General features: G+C 44.3%; 1 protein-coding gene across 7 annotated transcripts in view; it reads left to right on the top strand.

Annotated features, from left to right (window-relative positions):
- Dgkh (diacylglycerol kinase eta) overlaps positions 1-12,913 on the top strand; it is a 168,271-nt gene that overhangs the window by 54,293 nt on the left and 101,065 nt on the right. The window lies entirely within an intron of this gene.

The raw sequence follows: 12,913 nt of genomic DNA, 5'->3' as shown, positions 1-12,913 counted from the left end.
GTTCATAGAATGACAGATGTGGAAGTAACCTTAGAGGTAGTCGTGTCCCCGGCTCTTTCCTGGCCATTCCTAGCTCATCCTGTCTGCGCTTCTTTATTCTCTTTCTCCAGGCGTGTTAGCTACTCCAGTCTGCTCAGCCATTTCCGGCATTCCACGTTTTATCCAGACCCTCCTACGTGCTGTGTATTGTATATCACCCAGGGTTCCAGGGCAGCCTCAGTCAGTACACACTTGGGTTGACAACCCGAGGCAGCAGAGAGTAACTGAGTGTGGTAGAATAGCTGAGTGTGGTAGAGTAGCTGAGTGTGGCTTAGTATTACTGATGTGTGAGAGCTGGGGCCGAGCGCTGCTTCACTGTGAAAAAACTCTAGTTAGTTAGCAAGGGTAAAGCTTGGTGTTTTATTGATTAAGCAGGTATTTATTAGCGTCAACTATGTTCCAACTACCTGTTTTGCCACTGAATATAGTCTAGGAGCATATGCTTAGTTATCTATTTTATTATTTTATCTATTTATATGTTTTTGAGACTTTGTCTCTCCATGTAGCGCTGACTGTTGTGGAGCTTGCTATGTAGACCAGGCTGGCTTCAAACTCAGGGAGCTCCACCTGCCTCTGCCTCTCGTGTTGGGTTTGAAGGTGGGTGCCACACTAGACTAGATATTTATTTCTTAGTGTTCTTTGAAAACACTGGCGAAACAAATCATGGGCAAACATATCCATTGCGTTCAGAAATTCATACTTGGATGCCACCCACAGGACAGACTCATTTGTGACACTGTGTGGCTTATGTTTGGGCAAAGGCTTGGATTTCAACACATCTTTGTATTGATTGACTTTACAAGTATGATTTGACTCCGTTTAACCTAAAGAGGAATTGAACAAAATAGTTCACAGACATTGTAGACAGAGAATTCGTTGCCAAACATATCTGAAACTCTTTTTGCTCGCAGGTTACCATGGTGGCTTTCTCAGCCATCTTCCAGCCTTTTCTCTTCTCCCTGACATCCATTACTGGGGAGACTCCTGCTTTTGTTTTTTGAGATGGGATCCTCCTATACGGTCTTGACTGTCCTGGAACTCATTCCGTAGACCACTCTGGGCTTGAACTCACAGAGATCCTCCTGCCTCTGCCTCACAAATGATATAAAGACCAAGGAGAGACTCTTGAAACTTGAGCTAAAAACTTGAGGCCCTAACCCTGTTGTTTGGGGAAGCGGGCTTAGACACTAGTTGTGCCTCTGCCACAAAGAGCTTTGACCCTAAATCAACCTTTATTTCCTCGTCATTGTCCCCTTTGTGCTACGTTTTTGCCCCTGTGATTTTGCCCCTAACTCTTATGATCTTCCCGTAGCTCATGCAGCCAGCCCCTCACCGGCATCACTTCCTGCCCATCTCCTCTGCTCATGCATATTCATGCTGTCTGGTCCCATTTCTCCCCACCCCTACTGTACATGTAGATGGCTGATTAATTATGCTCTGAATATATGCAGATTGTTTCTCGGGTCCAGATTGTCCTCTTTAGCTCACTCATTTGAATTCTTCACACTCTTTATAGACAGTCCTGAAGAAGATGTGGTTAAAGAGCTCTTCCAGGAGCGGGTCATGGTAACTCACCCCTGTAATCATAGAGCTGGTCATGGTAACTCACCCCTGTAATCATGGCACTCAGAAAGTGAAGGCATGAAGCTTGCTATGGTTTGAGGCCAGCCTGGGCTACACAGTGAGTTCCAGGTCAGCCTGAGATATCCAGTGTGACTGTCTCAGAAAACCAAAAACGCAAACAGAAGAGACCATTTCTTGGAAGAACAATTCGGCTTTAAGGTGGACTGAAGTTGGTTGGGCTGTTTGATTAGTGGAGAGAGAGCATTGCTGTCACTGGCCAAGCGTGTCTATTTAAATGAAAACCAGTGACCATCAGAAAGTTCAGATTCTGTGTTACCGCCCGCCATCCCCAGGGTCCTCTCCAACAGCAACGAGGATCATTTCCAGCCCGCGGGCTGGGCTTGACACAGCGTCATGGTGGAGAGCTTCAGAAGGAAGGGTTTCATGAAGTAAGTGTGGTGTTGAGTGTGTTCTGTTGGTTTTCGAGGCCAGGTGGCAGGAAAAAGGCAGAAGGGGGAAAGTAGCAGTTAAGTTAGAGGAGATGTGAGTGAGAGAAGCAGGAGTAGTGGGGGTGCGGGAGGACGGAGGAGGAAAGAGCAGCCGTGAAGGCGCACCAAAGACCGTGCAAGTGGAGAGACTGAATCTATTCTGGACTCTGGAAGAAGACTATGTAGGAGGAGGCAGACACACTGGGTGCTGGGAAGAAAAGACTGTAGCAGGATGTTGAAACAGGTTTCATTCTGCCTCAGTTTGGGCTGAGGTCCCAAAATGCTACAGACAGAACAGTGTGTGGTAGGAACACCCACACTGCCTAGCAAAGGCTTGCACCCCTAGCGTGATGCCGCTCCCCTCCCCTCCCCTCCCCCCACCCCCAGTACCTGGGATGGAACCCGGTGCTAGGCAAGGGCCCAGCTCGACATCTCGAAGAGGAGATAAAGGTTGAAGAGACCAAGGTGAGACCTGATTGCGAGTCGGACAGGAATGATTCGGGCTCCTCTCAAGTTGCATTGAAGGCTTAATGAAAAGATCCCTTGGCTCTCCTGATTTGATCTGCGTTCTCTGGAGGCTTTGGAGACACTGGATCCAGGCTACAGATGGTTGCTGCCTGACACCTGCCTGCCTGCAGGAGAGACATCTGCAGGGGACCCAGCTGTGTTTTTGGCTGATAACATGGGTCTGATTTCCATGGGCCAGGAGAGGACCAGGTGGTGAGCCCTTCCCGCCAAGTTGAGGTGTCCCAGTATGCTGGGGCTAACTAATCCCTTCAGAGACACAGGTTGGGGGCTGTGCAGCATTCTCAGTGATATTTGGGAGAACCTTCTGGCACCCCGGACTGGCAACACAGCAAAGGCCCGATTTGAGGACTGACCTCCTTTGACTAATGAAGCAAAAGGAACAGCTGACAGAGCCAAGAGGAGACGCCTACTGTGTGTGGAGTAGCTGGCAGGTGGGGGTGGGGGAAAAAAGTTCTAAGTCTGAAATTCTCCCCCTCTTGAAAGGTAAAATGCTTTTACGAGGTGACCAGAGTCCTTCTTAATTTTCTTTTTTAAAGTGCCTTATTTCATGTGCATGCATGAGTGGTTTTGTGTGTGTTTGTGTGTGTGTGTGTGTGTGTGTGTGTGTGTGTGTGTGTGCCCTGTGTGTGCCAGGTGCTGGGCAGGGTCCAGAAGAGGTCATCAGATCTCACAGTAGGTAGTTGTACACCACCTAAGTGAGCGCTAGACACTGAAGCCAGAACTCCTGAAGAATAGCAAACTCTCTGAAATGCTGAGCCGTCTATTTTCCGGGTTCGGAAGTGATGGATACCTTTTCTTTTTTTCTTTCTATCCAAATTATTTTTAATTTTAAAAAGTGGGTGGGGGGGATGTCTCACTGTAAAGCCCTGGCTGGAACCCACAGAAGTTACCACTGTCACCAACAGAAAAGGGAAAGCGCTGGTGGAGTAGTGATGTATATCCTGCCCTTGTCCTTTCTGTTAAACATTGGCTCACAGGTAAGTCCCAGGGCCACCTGCAAGGGAGATTGGGAAATGTAGTTTGCAGTTAAGAGGCCAAGTTCTGGGGCAGGGGAGAGTGGCTTGTGGTGGGCTGCTGGCAGCCTCTGCCTCACAGAGGTCTCTCTGCTCCGCATAAGGATTTCATTATCAAGCAGACTTGTGTTTTCCTGATGTTGAAGGCTGGTCGTCACCCGTCGCACTTGCTGCATTTGGTCACTTCTCATCCTGCCACCAGAGGGAGAGGTGATAGCAGCTGTAAAGCCATATTGGCGAACTCTTGATGAAATGTTTGATAGAGAACATGTACACGATCTCCTAAACATCTTGTCCGGCTGGGTCCTGGTAGAGTCTGTCTGTATTTATCTGTATATATTAGTATAAAACTTTTTTGTAGTATTGGTTTTAATTTTCATGTATGTGTTTTGCTGGCATGTCTGTCTGTGTACCACATCCATACAGTGACCACGAAAGCCTATAGGTGTCAGGTCCTCTGGAGTTACAGATGGGTGTGAGTTGCCGTGTGGGTGCTGGGGTCTAACCAGGCCCTCTGGAAGAACACTCTTTGCTTCTCGTCACGGAGCCGTCTTTCTAGCCCCCGTCCTAAGCTTTTATGACTGTCTCAGTAGCTTTTCTGTTGTAACAGAACACCTGAGACTGGGTAATTTATAACGAATGGAAGTTTATTGACTCACAGTTCTGTAGACCAGCAAGTTCAAGATGGGCATGTAGAGCCAGAATCTAGCAAGTACCTTTTTTGTTGTTGTTGTTGAAGGGTGATAGTAGAGGAATGGAGAAGGAGGGACAGTAGAGGATTTGATGGCATCCATCAACCCACCTACTCATCCACTCATTCACCCACTCATCCATCCATCCATCCATCTATCCATCCATCCATCTACCCATCCACCCACCTATTCACCCACCCACCCCATCCATTCACCCATTCACCCACTCATCCATGTACCCGGCCATCCACCCACCCATTCATCCATCCACCCACCCCCACCACCTATCCCATCCATCAACCCATTCACCCATTCATCCATCCATGGAATACAACCTTCACAACCCAAGCACCTCACCTCCACTGAGATGTAGCCTCCCAACACTGTTCTATTAGGACCCCGAGCTCCCAGCTTGTGAACTTGTATGCACTGGATTGGGTGGGGGAAACATTCAAATCACAGCAGTGACCAAGGTTGACTTAAAAAACAAAAGAAACAAAACCAGATGTCTTTTTGGCAGCGAGTGACAAGTTATCACCTCAAAGCCTGTTGGACTTTGATTCTGCGGCTCTGAGGTGGCCGTGTGCTTTCTCAGCCAGAAACCTGTTCCCTGGGTACCATTGGTGTGCAGCCTTCAGCCTGGGGTGATTCTCTTCAGCCTGGCATTGCCATTTTTGGTCACACCTCTAAACTAGGAAGAGTTGTAAATAGGCGTGTGGATTGCTCCCTTGTTTACTTAGGTAAAGTGAATCGGGATGTTAAAAATCTCTTTCAGCATCCAAACCGTAACCTCTAATTTCTCATTACATCAGTGAGGTCAGGCAGCTTGCATGCTGTTCTAGGTCAAAGGTTGAGCACTTCCTACCATATAGTTGGTACTTGGCGTGTGTGTCTGTGGAGCTGTAGAATACAACACATTCACGAGTGGCAACTGAGCCTGTTTTTTCCCCTCTGCATTCATGGACCTGCCTTACTTAGGCGTCCAGTTGAAATAAACCTTATTTATTATAATCTACTTCCAAGGGAAATGTCCAGAGAGGATTTCTTGACTTGACACAAGAGGAAGAGAGGGTGGGGGCAGAGGAGGAGGGGGACATGAATGAGAATATAAGTCTCTAGGGTAAACATGCCCTTGGTGTGCCCGTGACCTGGAAGAGTCTAATATTTGTTATGAATGAAGAGCGTGTGCATTGCACAGAGCTTGGAATTGCAGATGGGTGAGCTCTGCTTGGGTGACGTTTGGAAGGGTAGGCATGGAGAGGAAGCTTTGAAATGAGGAGGAAGGAGCCCTGGGGAAGAGCACACTGGACTATGGAAAGGCAACCAGAGAGATCCTCGGATACAAAGATTCTAAACCAATGATCCTCAGATACAAAGATTCTAAACCAACCAACCAACCAAACAAACAAGGCCAGGTGATGGCGCACGCCTTTAATCCCAGCACTTGGGAAGCAGAAGCGGGCGGATCTCTATGAGTTCGGAGTGATGTTGTAAGCAAACCTGCAGGGAGACAACAGTCCCGGGTCACGGGAAATGAGTCGAGAAGGTTGTTTAGAGCAGGTGTTTGTGTCTGTGTGGTTTTCGAGAGCAATGGTGGCTCTTGCGGGGTGGTAGGGTTGCAGTGAGGCCTGTTCACTCAAAGAAACAGCTCTGTGCTGGACAGGCTGTGAGGCCAACAGAGACGGGGAGGAGGGGATAAGAGAGGTTTCCTTGGCTTTGCTACGTGGGCCTTGAATATGGTGGCCCTAGGAGCTCACTGCTTGTCGGGGAAGGACTGATAGGTCCCCCGCGGAGAGCCTGAGCCTGGGAGCTGGTAGACTCCCTCTTGGGCTCACAGGCGTGGAGGACCAGGAGTGTTTCCGTCTGTTGTCTAAAGTCATGCTTTCTTGATGGCACTTGGTTATTGCCAATCTGTAGGAAAACCATGTCAGATTGATATAAATGTAGCCAGCACAGCAGGGATGAATCCAGGGAAGGGAACAGGCTGCTGTAAGCAGTCTAGACCCTGTGCTGTGTGTGTGTGTGGGGTGTTCTGTTGTTACTCTGGTAATGTGCTCAGATTTCATCTGTGATCCTTCCTCTGTCCCATCTTAAATATAGGAGACAATCAAATGTGTTTCTATTCTGTGTGTGTGTGCGCATGCACATGCAATTATGATACTTAAACAAACTAGCTTATCTTTTCGGGGTATAAATTTTGCCCATGCAAGCCATCTCTGAGTGGAATTTCTGGCACAGTATGCGTATTTGTGTGTGTATAAATTTGTCCATGTGACTGAATTCAGTGAGCTGGCAAACATCTAAATGAGAAATTCCTGCGTCATCAGGACCCAGATATTCTCTTGGGGAAGAACCAGAAGCCATGAGAATATTGAATACATGACTGACATACCAGAAAATAAACCCATCTTTTGTATAGAAAGAGAACTGACTCTTCCTGCTGTCTGTGTGGATGGTCACACATGACTCCCGGTGCTGCACACAGTTAGTCTGTTGGCTCCTTGAACTTCACTCTTCCCATCTTGTCCTTCACCACAGTAGTGACCCCAGCCCTTCCCCAGCCCTGAACTGCTAGAATTGGGAGCATGGTGAATGCTGGGATGCTGAGGATCAGGAATGATGTGGAGTTGTCTGTTTTGCATGAGCTATTAGTTGAAAAAGTAGACATCGTGTTTAGTACTTTATTTTGGGCTCCACCAAAATGCCCCTATCAAAATAGCTTTATCATTGTGGCCACATGGGAAAGTGGTTACATCAAAATGTCACGTGTGAGAAAGAGGATTTTTCTTGGAGTTTGATAAAGAAGAATTTAATTCAGAATTAAAAGAGGTTTTAAAGTTATTTATTTTTGAATTTTTTTAAAAGTTAGGACTTTCTGCAATCCCGGCTGCCCTGGACCTTGGTATGTAGTTCTGGCTGGCCTTGAACTCTTAGATCCCCTTGTTTCTGTTGCAAGTGCTGCGTTTAAGGGCATGCACCACCACACCTCGATGAAGTCTTATAACCCCTTATGACAGTTCCCTTATGCCATCCATGAACGGTTTACATAATAGAAAGGTCACCAAGCTTCCCAAGGCGGAACTGAACATTTATGTAACACCACTGCCACCTTGTGGTAGATCTTGCAGTTCATTGTAAGTTACGAAAGAACTGACGTTTATAAGGATACAGGGACGTTTTGTACATTTTCAATATAATAGCCCATTATAAAACTGTGTAATTTTATCTCTAATATTAATTAGAAATTTATTCTCATGAGCGTCTATAAAGAAGGTATATATTAAAAATAGAACGATTAACTTTTGGAATTAAATAAGTATTCACAGACTCTAATTACTTTTCAAAGTGATATACTTTTATAGTTTTTCTTAAGAAAATTATAAACCAGTATAAGGAACAGAATAAATTAGAAGTTGCTGGGAATTTGGTGTAAAAGATAATTAGACTACATTATATACTCATTATTGTTTTGCTTTAGAACATACTAATTTGCATCTAAGCACAGATGTCCTAACAATTTACAGTACAACATCATATAGGTCTTCTGGATCTACTCAGAGGTGTGTAGAATCCCCCAGGTGCTGGGAGACCCTCTTCATCCTGCTTTCTTGAGCATCTATATGCTTGGGTTTCGGAGAGGTATAAATCCTTCCTCCCCCTCGTTGTTCGGCCTATTGTATAATGGACTCGCTTTTTAGCAAAGTGAACTTTTTCCTTACACAGAGATGAGGTCATAGGAATTCCCATAGCTAGGAAAACCCGCGGAGCCACAGCTCACCACTCGCTCTCCCTTGCTGAATCACCCTTGTGCGGCCGCACTGGAGGGACCCACTGTTGCAACCCTGTGGTGACCAGGCAACAGCTCCCCGGCATCACAGCCACTGCGGAGAACCGGAGTGTCCGCGTGTACACTGGCGTGTGTTTTATATGAAGTAAGCAGTTGTTTCTCATTAACTGTTTTAACAAGTGATTTTATATTTTTATATGCATAAAAAACTATTGTGACCGTTTGATCTTTTGTCTGACCCTGGCTTTTGACCTCTGTTGCCAAGATGTAGATTCTTAGGGGGTGCATCCTGTGCAGGAAACCTGAGCCGGCCTGACTGTGGGCCACCCCTGCAGAGTGTCTGGCTATATACCTTTGGGAAAGCATCCCAGATTGTTCTGATACAGAAAACTGCACGAGGACACCGCACCAAATGCAGTTTATAACCAGGGTAATGGTTATGATATTCTAAATGACAAAACACTGTGTTTTTTATTAACTATTGATCCCAGAAACTTACCTGCGTGCGTCTTCTTCCGTGAGCTGGGATATCAGCACCTCTCATTGCTCCCCCTGCAGTTTCTCCTCCGGCGCTGCTGCTCTTTGATAAAGAAGTTAATTCAGAGTTGGAAGGAGAGAGCTCCTGCGGGCTTTGGGTGGCAGTGTTGAGCACATGTACCCACTGTTGCTCCTCCTGCCTCGGGTACCAGTCTGTTCATCTCCATCCGCTGGAAAATCCAGTGTCAGCCTGAGTTGCAGTGGAGTGCGCTTTGCTGAGTGTGGGCAGCTGGCCTTCAAGAGGAAGAAGGGAAGAGTTGCAGTGACTGAGCATGCTCAGTTATTCAGCCCAGTTGCCCTTCTGGCTTTCTGAGGTTGGGATCAGTCTGGTGGTCCTGGGGAGAGGGCTGATGGTACAGACTAGGGCTCCACACAAGGGAAGGGACATTGTGAGTGAAGAGACACTGTAGTTTCCTATGAATGTGCTTTGTCAAAAATTTGACACTAACATTTTTGAAATATTAATTAATTAATTAGTGTGTGTCTCTGTGTGATATGTGATATGTATTCAGGAACCCACTGATGTTACAAGAGGGCATTGGACATTGGATCTCCTGGAATAGGGTTACTGGTGAGCCACCCTATGGCTGCTAGGATAAGGTCCTTAATCACTGAGCCGGCTCTCTAGCCCCAGACACAAATTTTAAAATGCTGAAAGCTAGGTAAGAGAAAATGTAGACATTCAATAACACAAATAAAGGACCCCAAATACTGAATTATCTATACCCTTTACAGGGCTCACCCAGGCAGGCCATCAACCTGTGATCTTCCTGCCCCTGCCTCCTGAGTGCTGGGATTATAGACCTGTACCATCAGGCCTGACTCGAAAGGTATTAATATTTATAGACTCCGGTGTCGTCCTCTGTGCTATTGAACCAAAACCTACCAGGTGAAGTAAGATTTGTTAATAGTTATAAAGTCTTCCTTGTAACAATGAGGAAGATTTTGAACAGTACAATATTTAATAGAATTTAATAATGTATATATATATATATATGTTAACGAGGAGACTTAGATTTATTTATTTAACATTTATTTTACTATACTGGGGAATTGAACCTAGGGTTTCATGCATGCTAGGCAACCGCTCTACAACTGAATCACACCCTCAGCTTGAGTTTTTTTTAAGGCAGGATGTGCATGGCAGGATAGTATTTCAAAGGGGCTAGAAAGATGGCTGCAGGTGCAAAGTTAAGTGGGTGTGGAATCACCAGGAGTGGGAGGGTAAATTTAGAGGGTGAGGGAAGAGCCAGGTTGGAGACAGTCTCACAGGAGGAATTATAAGGAGATCAAATGGTTTACCTTCCAGGGCCGTGGCATGTTTGTGGTGGGGAGAATAGTATTTTCTAATCACACAAAAATATTAAGAAAGACTAAGAAACAAAAAAGAAGCACACTGTGATGCACCAAGGCACAAACTTATTGTGAAGGCAGACTTCTTCTTTTTTTAAAATTTATTCCTATTTTTATGCATGTGTATGTGTGTCTGTGTGAATGTACGCCACATGTATGCCGGTGCCCTCAGAGGCCAGGAGAAGGCATCATCTGTCTCTCTCTCAAGCTGCAGTTACAGGTAGCTGTGAGCTGTGCACCATGGGTGATGTCAGCCAAAGTTGTATTCCCTGGAAGAGCAATAAATCATCTTGTAGCAAGCTTTCTTGTTGGACTATCTTTGAATTGCCAAGCCCCCAAATAATGACCTGGAGACATCATTAATTATGAAAGCGTGGCTTTAGCTTAGGCTTTTCCCCACTAGCTCTTACAATTTAATTAAGCCATATTTTTTAATCTGTGCTCGGCCACATGGCTTGGTTACCTCTTTATTTTAAAAAGAAACAAGCAAAAATATAATGGCTCCTAACCTGGGGGCATCTGCAGATTGTTCAGCTCATACTGCCCACAGCGGCATTTACACGTGGAAAAGCCAGGCTGGCTACAGGAGACACCCCTGGCTCCGTTCCTCAGCATGTAGCGGGGTTTCCTGTCCAGGCTGTCCTGAGCAGTCTCTAACAACAGCCTAGAGGTCCTTTTTCCCTAGCAGCTGGTCAGCAGGTGATTTTAATGTCATTCTGCTTTCATCCCCTTGCTCTGAGCCCTTGCTCAGGTGAACACTGATAAGTTCTGGTCCCACAGTGACTTTATCAGTCTGCAAGCCCACCAGCAATGAATGAATGTTTCCCTTACCCTCTTCCTGGCCTGTGTTTACTGCCATTCGTTTACTGATCTTGCCCATTCTGGCTGGAGGGAGATGAAGTCTCAAAGTAGCTTTCATTTGCCTTCCCCTGATGTCCAAGGATGTTGGACATTTTTGCAGAGCGGTGCTTAGCTCTCTGTGTTTCATCCTTGAGAACCCTGTTTAGGTATGGATTTATTTCCATTCTGCAACTTGCAGTTTTTCAGTTGGATTAACAGTGTTTGTTGAAGATGCTGTCTTTTTGTTTTTTTTCAGAGTCTGTTTCTGGCTTCTTTGTTAAAAATAAATAAATAAATAAAATTTAAAAACCCAGATGCCTGTAGGTGTATGGCGTTATATCTGGGTCTTTAATTTTGTTTCCTTGATTAATGTGTCTACTTTTATGGCATTATCATGTTGCTTTTATTACTATAGCTCTGTAGATGGTGATACCCCCATCTGTAGTTTTATTATTAAGGATTGTTTTAGGTAGTCTGGTTTTCTTTGTTTAAGATTACCTTTTCAACTTCTGTGAAGGACTGTGTTGGAATTTTGATGAGATTTCACCGAATCTATAGATTGCTTTTGGTAAGATGGCCTATTTAATCATAATAATCTTACCAGTCCGTGAACATGGGGAGATCTTTCCATCTTCTAATGTTTTCTTCAGTTTCTTTCTTTAGTTTTTATCCTACAAGTTTTTCCCTTACTTTAGAGTTCTCCCAAGATTTTTTCTTTCAGGCTTTTGGGAAATGTATTGTTTCCCTGATTTCTCTCTCAGTCTGTTTGTCATTTGTACTAAGAAGGCCAGTGATTTTTGTGTGTTAATTTTATATCTTGCTACTTTGTTGAAAATGTTTATCAGCTGTAGGAGTTTCTGGGTAGACTTTTCAGGAACACTTATGTGTACTAGTGTATCATCTGCAGATAGAGATACTTTGAAGACTTCATTCTTTATTAGTTGTAGCCCACTGACCTCTTTCAATTTTCTCATTGCTCTAGCTAAGATTTCAAGTGCTTTATTGAATACATAGGGAGAGAGTGGACAGCAATGTCTTGTTCCTGCTTTTGGTGGAATTGCTTTGAGTTTCTCTATACTTAGGTTGTTGTTGGCTGTAGACTTGCTGTAAATTGACTGTACTATGTTGAGTTATGCCCCTGTGTTCCTGACCTCTCCAGGACTTTTATCATGGAAGGATGTTGAATTTTGTCAAAGGCCTTTTCTGTCTCTAATGAAAGCATTGTGCGGTTTTTATCTTTCTGTCTTGTTTATGTGGTGGGTTACATTTATCGATTTTCTTTGTTAATTCATGACTGCATCTCTGGATAAATCCAACTTGATTATGGTGGATGATCTTTTTTGTGTGTTCTTGATTGGTTTGCAAGTAATTTATTCATATCTATGTTCATAGAGGATATTGAGCTATAATTTCCTTCCTTCCCTTTTTGTTGTATCTTCATGTGGTTTTGGTATGGAGAAGATGTTCATTCAGTTTCTATTTCATATAATAATTTGAGGAATATTTGCCTTAGTTATTTGGGATCTGGTAGAATTCTGTCCTGAATCTGTTTCGTCCTTTTTTTTTTCTTTTTTCTTTTTGTAGTTGGGAGATTTTTAATTACTACTTCTATTTTGCTAGGGATTATGGACCTGTTAAATTATTTATTTAATCCCATTTAACACCGGTACATAGTTATATATCAAGAAACTTATCCTCCCCCTTTTTTTAGGTTTTCTGGTTCCTTTGGTGGAATATTTTTAAAATATGCTCTTAGGATTTTCTGAATTTCCTCAGTAATGTCTCCCTTTTTGTCAGGCATAAACTTGTGAAATGCGGGCCCAGTCCTAGAGCTTCTGTGTGTAGGGACAATTTCTACAAAGAATTTTATTTGCTCTAAGCAAGGGACAGAAAATGAACAATTTGAAAGCTTTGACATTGGATTGAAAATAGTCTTAGAAATCCTGCAAGATACAAATGAAATATTTAAACATTTTTTAAATGATTGTTTTTTGTTTGTTTTGCTTTTTGAGGTAGGGTTTTGCTCTGTAGTCCAGGCTGTTTTAAAATTCACTGTCTTTTTGCCTCGGCTTC

Source organism: Myodes glareolus, chromosome 12 (assembly GCF_982192425.1).
Source record: "Myodes glareolus chromosome 12, mMyoGla1.1, whole genome shotgun sequence".
In the NCBI taxonomy this organism is placed as follows: Eukaryota; Metazoa; Chordata; class Mammalia; order Rodentia; family Cricetidae; genus Myodes; species Myodes glareolus.
Note: the sequence above shows the minus strand (reverse complement) of the source record. Positions and strands in the feature narration are given on the sequence as shown.